Raw genomic sequence first — 9,378 nt, 5'->3', positions numbered from 1 at the left:
TTTCTATATCACTTTTTGATTTTTCGGGGTCCTGTCGGGTGCAGCAAAGGGTTAAAAAAGAACCCTTTGGGACATTATTTCAGCTTGGCACCTGGCAGATTATGAAATAGACACTTTAAGGATTTTAAAAAATCAGGTGGCATAAAAAAAAAAAGCCGGGGGTTACGCGTGGACCCCTATTTCCATCTAGACTAATAAGCTTCTCTTTTTTTTTTCACTAAAAATCTTTTATCTGCACTCGTTCACTTCATTGATCTGCCATGTGCCTTGCGCTGCTTTATTTAACTTTATTTTTAATTTTATTATATGTCTTTTTTACATTCCCTTATTGTATAGTTCTATCTACATTTTATATTTGATCTAGATTTTTAGGCTCTACTGTTAATGTTATCTGTATGCACCAGGGTCTGAGAGTAACGCAATTTCGATTCTCTGTATGTATGTACTGTACATGTGGAAGAATTGACAATAAAGCAGACTTGACTTGAAAATAGTCTTATGTAGCTTGATGGTAACATTAGCTCTAATGCAGCTACATTTAATATTCAACCCATTCTCACTCCAAAGGCGTCAAAAACCGAAGCATGGTCAAGCGCCCCTAGCGTCACTTTTATGACGCCAAATGTGCCTCTCGGCGTCGAATATCGAAGCACTACGACCTTCATTGCTTTCAATGGGAAACTTTTGGCGTCAGAATTCGACACGAGGACATGAGATGTTTATCGCTATGAAATCACGTTCAAGAAGTCTCATTCAGCACACATCGCGATACTTGCTATCAGTTCCACAGTTTGGGTGAGTAGTCGTATATACGCTCTTTTAATGCCTTTTATAAAATGTATTCTGTCTTATTTATTAATCAGATTAGTGCCATATGTTTAATCGCTGTATTATATCGGTCATCCGCGGCTGTCTTTGAGTTTCATTGCGTTTAAATAAATGAACACAGCTGCTAATTAGTCTGATTAAACTCTATCTGTCACCTGACGTGCCATGGACCTTAGAACAGTTTTATATTATTAATTTCAGGATTAATGATGTAAGTTGTATTTGTAGTAAAATCATGGTAATCACGACACTTACAATAGTAATAAATGAAATGTGAAGTTAAAACACAGTAAACAGGACATTAGTAACTATAACTGTAGTTTTACTATGGTATATTAATAATCAATACAACAATACAATAATCACCAAACCAGCTATGTCTGTATCACTATAATGTTAGTGTTTTTATGTGCTTTTATATGATAGATATCACAGTAATCATATGTTCTGTAGCATGCTTTTAATACCTTTTAATGTAAATCCAAAAAAAAAAAAAATCAAATTAAAAATAAATAATAAAACATGCATTTTTCCATCTTGCAGTTCTTTCATATCAGTTTATATATATATATATATATATATATATATATATATATATTTATTTATTATATCTAAATATTTTGCTCACAGATCATTATTAACATTCTGTATATAATTCAATTTTATTTACTCTCCCCTTTTTATTATTTTTATTTTTTATTTTTAGCTGAAAAGACGTAAAGGCAGTCAGCCCAGTGGTGTTTCTGGAGAGGGATTCCTTCAGAAATGGAGAAGACAGAAAGCTGTGGAGGCAGATATATGCAGCAGTAAGTCTGTGATAGTTTGTCTCTTTTATCAAACATTCCTGCTGTTATAATTTGTACAGCATTTGTTGTTTCTTAAACTGTTGCACTGTCCAAATACCCACACTTGCCATCTTTGCACTTGACCACTTGATTACTTATTTGACGTCTTTCCTGTATTTTGCCTAGTGTTCGAGTGAGCATGATGACCACAAGTGTGTGTCGAACTTTTCATGACCTGATGACTTAGGGGAAGTCGTGGCCTAATGGTTAGAGGGTTGGACTCCCAATCAAAGGGTTGTGGGTTCTAGTCCCGGGCCGGACGGAATTGTGGGTGGGGGGAGTGCATGTACAGTTCTCTCTCCACCTTCAATACCACGACTTAGGTGCCCTTGAGCAAGGCATCGAACCCCCAACTGCTCCCCGGGCGCCGCAGCATAAATGGCTGCCCACTGCTCCGGGTGTGTGCTCACAGTGTGTGTGTGTGTGTTCACTGCTCTGTGTGTGTGCATTTCGGATGGGTTAAATGCAGAGCACAAATTCTGAGTATGGGTCACCATACTTGGCTGAATGTCACTTCACTTTCTGTGTTTCCCAATCCTGATCCTGGAGAACCCCAGCACTGCACGGTTTTGGTGTCTCTCTTATCTGCCTTGGAGTCTTCACTGATGAGCTGATGAGTTGAATCAGGTGTGTTTGATCAGGGAGACATCTCAAATGTGCAGTGTTGGGGTTCTCCAGGACCAGGATTGGGAGCCACTGCCTTATGGGACACTTATGTGTTTACAGAGATTTTTAATAACTAATTATCAATATTTCACATACTGTACATTGGACAGCTTCCCATGACCTCTTGTGAGATCTCGGCAAAAAGTCTGACTATTTATTCCAAAACATGATGCATGATGGGATACACAAAGCTTTGTATAGCACTCCGGAGCAGTATTGGAGAGGTTTAGTGTGTGTTTAGGACGCTGTGCTTTGGCATTATTAAGACCGGGGACAGTCTCGTTCACACACTGTCATGTACACACACTCTCAAGTGGCCAAAACTGCAAGTGTGGGTATCTGGACAGGGTCAAAGTCTTAAAAATGATCCCTAAACACATCACAGTCTTAATAATCCAGTTTAACACTTGTATGATATTGTACAAGCCCCAGGATGGTCTCATCTGACACTATCAAAAGAATTCATATGACTATAGCTTGCTATTAATTACTTGCTTTCAATAATGGATGCATTTAACATTTAATTATACAGCATCTTTACAGAGGTGTAATGTACAAGTTGCACGTAATTAATAATATTTCCTTCTTTCTGTCTTACAGGATTTTTTGCAGATAATCCTAATGCTGTTCTTCTTTTTCAGGTCTAAAATATCAAGCTCAACAGCTCACTCAAGAGCCAACCCTCACAAACCTTCCTAAAAACTAAAAGAGCTATTACTGAGTCTCAGCGAATCTTGCCATGATCAGCTCTTCCCAGGTACATTTGTTTAGAATATTTTTTTTAATCAACATTTACTCCTCAAATGCTCTGGTCTGAATCTTACTTTAAATTAACTTAATTATGTTTAATGAGCAATATTAATTGGACACAGAGTAAGTAGAGATTATCTTGTTTCACAGAAGAGAAGGAAGACCAAGGAAATGATTTGCTCAGGATGAGAAATGAAGACAGCCATCTTGTGCTCAAACAAACAGAAGTCCTCTGGTATGTGTGTGTTGAAGCAATGCTGTGTTATACAACATTTTATGATGATCTCTCACAGAACTGGTCATGTCAGCCTTGATTTTTTTTTTTTACTATTACAATTACAGCATGTTAGCAAAGTGTGACTGGACATTTTTTATATTATGTTTTTAAAAACACACCACCTGTTTTAAGAGTAGACAAGTATCATGAAATTGGTTTAGTTGATATAAACACCAATGTACATTATTTCATTGTTTTCTAAATGTTATGTTATAAATTGTGAATTGATAGTGGATTGGTTTGAAGCCAGGCCTTACACTGCACAGACTAAAACACATTTGTGAGAGAAGTCAGGAACTTTGGAGAAAGATTCTAGAGGAAGAAAACACATTTACTGCAACAATAGATTAATTCTAGAGTCTCTGAGAACTACACATGCTAATGCAGTCTCATGAGCAAGTCCTTTGCCTCTGTAACTTTTTCTTAATTCTTGCAGAATTACATTTTTATTGCAGTATTTTAATTTGTACAGATGATCTCATCAGCCAAATATGGGGTTTTGACCAAGTGATGCTCTTGAAAGGAGTGAAAGAAGAAGATGTGCTAAATTCTCTTCAGAGAAAAAGCTTCTCAAAAGGTCTCAAAACAGCTTGAAGAATGGTAAGTGTACAGTACTACAAGGGTCATAGTTGCTCACACTGCTAAAATCACACAGAACATAAGCTGAGCTCTCTGTCCATTAAACAACTTCATCTGGATTGTTTGTTTCACTTTGACCAGGTCTGGGATGTTAGGACTGAGAGATCCTCTGGCTGAGAACAAGCTACACCACATCAGTGCTGGATATCAACCACAAACTGTTTCCAGACACGAGAGAAGAAGAACATGATGGGGAGATGAAACCAGTTTAGATGTGATGATGGGTGTGATGTGGCACACATGGGTCAAATGAAAACACCATAGACATGTTTGGCAAGATATTTATTTTGTTTGTTTTACTTAGAAACAGTAACATGGAAGGTGCACATTCCATGGTGACTGCTGGTAATGTGAAACATTCAATATAGTGTTAAAGTCAAGAAATGTGTGAATCGTAACATGTGTTTCGTTTCTGTGTCTTACCGGTTCCTGGAAAGCCCAAAAGAAGTGGCAAAACTCCAGGAAAAGTCCATGGAAAGTCCTTTTTTTTTTTCTTGGGATCCACAAGTTTCAAACAGACATAGCAAAAACCAAAGCAAACTATCAAATAAATGGGCAATTTGAACCCAGGAAAAAAAACAAAACAAAAGAAAACTTATTTAAAGTACAACTCAGGACATAACAGAAAACTAAAGAAAAAACCTAAATAGTTGGCTACTGTTCCAACAAACACCCGTCCCCCCATTCAAACATTTCCACTACTCTTTTATACCCTTGACCCCCTCCCCTAGTATTCAAACGGACCAATCATAACACTCCATTTGTTAAACGGTACATTTCACACTTCACATAGACTTTCAGCCTCACAAGTCACACCCATAATGAAGTTCTCCTTTAACCAAAGGCTTCCCTCCCTAATAATTCATCAAAGTATACATATACAAGACATTTTAATCCACACATCCTTAATTGTGTAACTCCTCCCCTTCAGAATGCCATAAACTGGTTTCCTGTTCACGGGCCGCTCTTTTGGGCTTTCCAGGAACCGGTAAGACACAGAAACGAAACACATGTTACGATACACATATCTTGACTTTAACACTATATTGAATGTTTCACATTACCAGCAGTCACCATGGAATGTGCACCTTCCATGTTACTGTTTCTAAGTAAAACAAACAAAATAAATATCTTGCCAAACATGTCTATGGTGTTTTCATTTGACCCATGTGTGCCACATCACATTTTCCCCCTTCTTCCCCCTCTGGATGATCTAAATTTGGCAAACGGGACAAATAATCAGCAATAATATTTTTCTTACCTGGACAGTGCTCAATGGTAAATACATAGGGCTGCAGAGTCAGACACCAGCGCAGTATCCTTGAGTTACTATTCTGCATAGTTTGCATCCACTTCAGGGCACGATGATCAGAACGTAATGTGAATTCACGCCCCAGTAAGTAATACCGCAGGGAGTCCACAGCCCATTTGATGGCAAGTCCTTCTTTCTCAATTGTGGAGTATTTCCTCTCTCTTTCAAAGAGTTTTCTGCTCAAAAATAGAACTGGTCTCTCATCATGAGCCTCTCCTTGGACCAGTACGGCTCCAAGCCAACATCAGAAGCATCCACCTGTACAATAAATCTCTGGGTGAAATTAGGGCTCTGTAACACTGGTTCATTGCATAACAAATTCTTCAGGGCCTTGAAGGCTTCTTCACACTCACTCGTCCAACAAAACTTAGCAGGACTCTTTTTAGTCAGATCAGTCAAAGGTGTAGCCAGTGATGCAAAGTGGGGAACAAATTGGCGGTACCAGCCGATTAATCCAAGGAAAGATCTCACTTGCTTTTTAGTCTGTGGGCGAGCAATATTTTGGATAGCCTTTAGCTTTTCCACCTGTGGTCTGATCTGACCATGTCCCAGTAAGTACCCCAAATACCTGACCTCCGTCTGAGCCCATGAACATTTGGTGGTGTTAATGGTGAGCCCAGCTTCCTGAAGCCTCTTTAGGATATCCTCAAGCTGCCTTAGATGTTCTTGCCAGGATCCACTGTATATCACCACATCATCAAGGTATGCGGCTGCATACTGCTCACACCCCGTAAGTACACGGTCCATCAACCTTTGGAAGGTGGCTGGTGCTCCATGTAATCCAAAAGGCATAACAGTGTATTGATATAACCCTGAAGGAGATCGAAAGGCTGTGTAGGGCTTGCAAGAAGGATCAAGGGGCACTTGCCAATAACCTTTACACAGATCTAATGTGGTCATAAAGGATGCTTTACCCAGTCTCTCAATCAACTCATCAATACGAGGCATCGGATAAGAATCAAAGCATGAGACACTGTTTAGTTTTCTGAAGTCAGTGCAAAATCTAACTCCTCCATCCTTTTTAGGGACCAACAGGATGGGACTTGACCACTCACTTTTCGAGGGTTCTATAATCCCCATTTCCAACATGGTCTTGATCTCAGTCTTTAACTGTTCCACCATCTTCTCTGGGACTCGATAGGGCTTCTGTCGTATGGGAGTAGTGTCTTTCAGGATGATGTTGTGTGTTAGGATCTCAGTCCTTCCAGGCCTCTTTTGGAAAAGAGAGGGAAAAGATTGAAGTACCTCAGTTAGTTGCTGTTGTTGTTGGTTATTTAAGCTTGAATAGCATTCTGGGGCCTTCAGCAATGAACGAACTGGTTCCATATCAGGTTCATCCTCTTCCTCCTCTATGGCCCTCACCATCATCACTTGGTCTTTGACATCCTCTGGACCTGTCAGATCAGACCCCCTCTCCTTAAATTCTCTCAGGAGATTGACATGTAGGACCTGCTTAGGCTGTTTTCTTTCGGGACACAAAATCTCATAGGTTACTGGACCAAGTTTTCTGGTCACAACATACGGCCCCTGCCATTTTGCCAACAGCTTGCTGGTACCGGATGGTAATAATAGCAGAACTTTCTGCCCAGGTTCATAGTTCCTTCCCCTGGCATGTGTATCGTACCATACCTTTTGTCGTCGTTGGGCGGCAGCTAAATTTTCTTTAGCCAGAGTTCTAAAGTTCTCCAATTTGTCCCGCATCTGTAAGATATATGAAGCAATACTGCACTGGGCTGGTTCCTCTGATGTCCACCCTTCTTTGAGCACGTCCAGGGGCCCACGAACTTGCCTGCCAAACAAAAGTTCAAAAGGTGAGAATCCGGTTGAACACTGAGGGACCTCTCTATAAGCAAAGAGAAGAAACGGAATCCATTTATCCCAATCCCTCCCAGACTCATCGACAAACTTCTTCAGCATGTTTTTCAAGGTACCGTTAAACCGTTCGACAAGACCATCGGTTTGAGGATGAAATGGTGTAGTTCTAATTCCCTGAATGCCTAGCTGTTTATACAATAGCTTCATCACTTTAGCCATAAAGTTTGTTCCCTGATCAGTGATAATCTCAGATGGAACTCCAACCCTTGAAATCAAGTCTACTAAACATCTCACGATGTGCTTAACTTGAACTGAACGCAAGGGGTACACCTCTGGATATCGGGTAGCATAGTCACAGATCACCAATGCAAATTGGTGACCAGAACTACTCTTAACCAAGGGACCGATGATATCCATCCCTATACGCTCAAATGGAGTTCCAATAATGGGCAACGGTTGCAGATAACTTCTATCAGCCGTTCTAACAGGTGCTACCATCTGACATTCAGTACAAGTTTTACAGTAGTCCTGCACATCTTGGTACATTTTTGGCCAATAAAATCTTTGGCTGACTCGCTCATACGTTTTCTGCCTGCCTAAATGCCCTGACCAAGGGATGGTATGGCCCAGATGTAAAATCATTTGATGCAGTGCTTTAGGTACCACTAATCTAGGACTCTCGAGATCAGCCAAATACAAAAGATTGTTCTTTAAAATATACCGATCCCCCCCAAACTTTGGTACCCCTACAGGCTTACCATCCACTTCACACACTTTTGCAAACAAGGGCTGTAAAGCAACATCTTCCTTTTGCAATTCCCTAAAATTTTCAGGAACCAGCAAATGAGAGTTAATCAACTCGGACCCAGAGTCGGGTAAATTTGGTAAGCTCTCTTGTATCCTATCTTTCCCCTTATGCTTCTCTTGTCGTCTCTGTTTTTTACTTTTTCTATCCTTCCCTGCATTAGAGAACAGATCACCATCAGCATTGGGAAGGGGTTGCAATCCTTTGGTCTGGGACCTTGTAACTACTGCACACATTTTGGATACGGAACCCACCAAATCAGTTAAATAAGGAAAATCTTCCCCTAACACCACATCAAATGCTAGTTTCTCAACCACCCCCACCCTTAACAGGTATGCTTGTTCTTCTATCACTACAGAGACCTCCGCAGTTGGATAAATGTGTTCATCCCCATGTACACATCCCAAGCACACAGTATCACCATAGTTCAACATTTCACAATTTAGCAAGTCAGATTTGACCAAAGTTTGTGTACTACCTGTATCAACCAAAGCCTGAGCATGCTGACCATTTACCGTTACCATTATAAGGTGACTATGTTTCTCAGTAGATGTTGCTGATTCACCAAGGCCCTCATTCCTAGGAACATAACACATATTAGTCACTTTGGGCTTTCTAAGGGGACAAAGGGAAGCCTTATGTCCAGGTTGCTGGCAATAAAAACAAATCAGGGTTGCATTAGAATATTTCCCAGGCACTCCCATAGTCTTATCCATAGACTCCTCGACTTTACTCCTGCCCACAGTCACAGTACCTTTGCTGGTTCGTGGTGGCTCTCGATGTGCTGCCATGTACCTTTCCGCCAGTCTAGCGGCTCCTTCACCAGTTAGTGGTTGGTTCTCCTTAACCCATACTCTCACGTCGGGCCGCAACACTCGCAGATACTGCTCCAGTATGATGGTTTCTCCCAACTGTTCCTTGTTCTTCATTTCTGGTCGCATCCACCTCTTATACAAGCCCTTGATACGGTTGTAGGTCTCTCTTACACTTTCTCCCGTTGGCACCGTAAGGCTCCTAAAACGCAGGCGATATGTCTCCTCAGTCACGTTATACTTGGCCAGAACCGCAGCTTTAATGTCAACATAGGATCCGGAACTTTGATCGTCCATGCCTGCATAGGCCTCCAGAGCTTTGCCTGTTAACAGAGTTACCACTCGGGCCGCCCACTCATCAGTTTGCCATCCCCACGTTCTGGCAATGCGTTCAAACCGCACAAAGAAGCTCTCCACATCCTCACCTTCTACAAAAGCAGGAATTTGTGGTTCATGATAATGTCTGAAAGAGGCTACTGGTGGTGGAGACATACCTGGCAAATGGTCTTCAGGTAGCGTTTGAGGAGGTTCTGAAAGCATGGCTCTTCCCCCTGAGGCCTGCGGAAATGTTCTGGGAGTAGGTAATGGGTAATGAGTTTGTTGGCTCAGTTGTTCAACTGATTCCCACC

At 40.9% G+C, this 9,378-nt stretch overlaps 1 long non-coding RNA gene across 1 annotated transcript; it reads left to right on the top strand.

The window, feature by feature from the left end:
• The first annotated feature begins 542 nt into the window (after positions 1 to 542).
• LOC128026467 (uncharacterized) lies at positions 543 to 4,215 on the top strand. Its single transcript, XR_008186432.1, has 6 exons — positions 543 to 795; positions 1,535 to 1,634; positions 2,940 to 3,096; positions 3,240 to 3,324; positions 3,839 to 3,966; positions 4,087 to 4,215. It is a non-coding gene; the product is annotated as an uncharacterized LOC128026467 (long non-coding RNA).
• The last annotated feature ends 5,163 nt before the right edge of the window (positions 4,216 to 9,378 follow it).

Source organism: Carassius gibelio, chromosome A2 (genome assembly GCF_023724105.1).
Source record: "Carassius gibelio isolate Cgi1373 ecotype wild population from Czech Republic chromosome A2, carGib1.2-hapl.c, whole genome shotgun sequence".
Taxonomy (NCBI): domain Eukaryota; kingdom Metazoa; phylum Chordata; class Actinopteri; order Cypriniformes; family Cyprinidae; genus Carassius; species Carassius gibelio.
The sequence above is the reverse complement of the archived record's forward strand: the minus strand, read 5'-3'. Positions and strand labels throughout refer to the sequence as shown.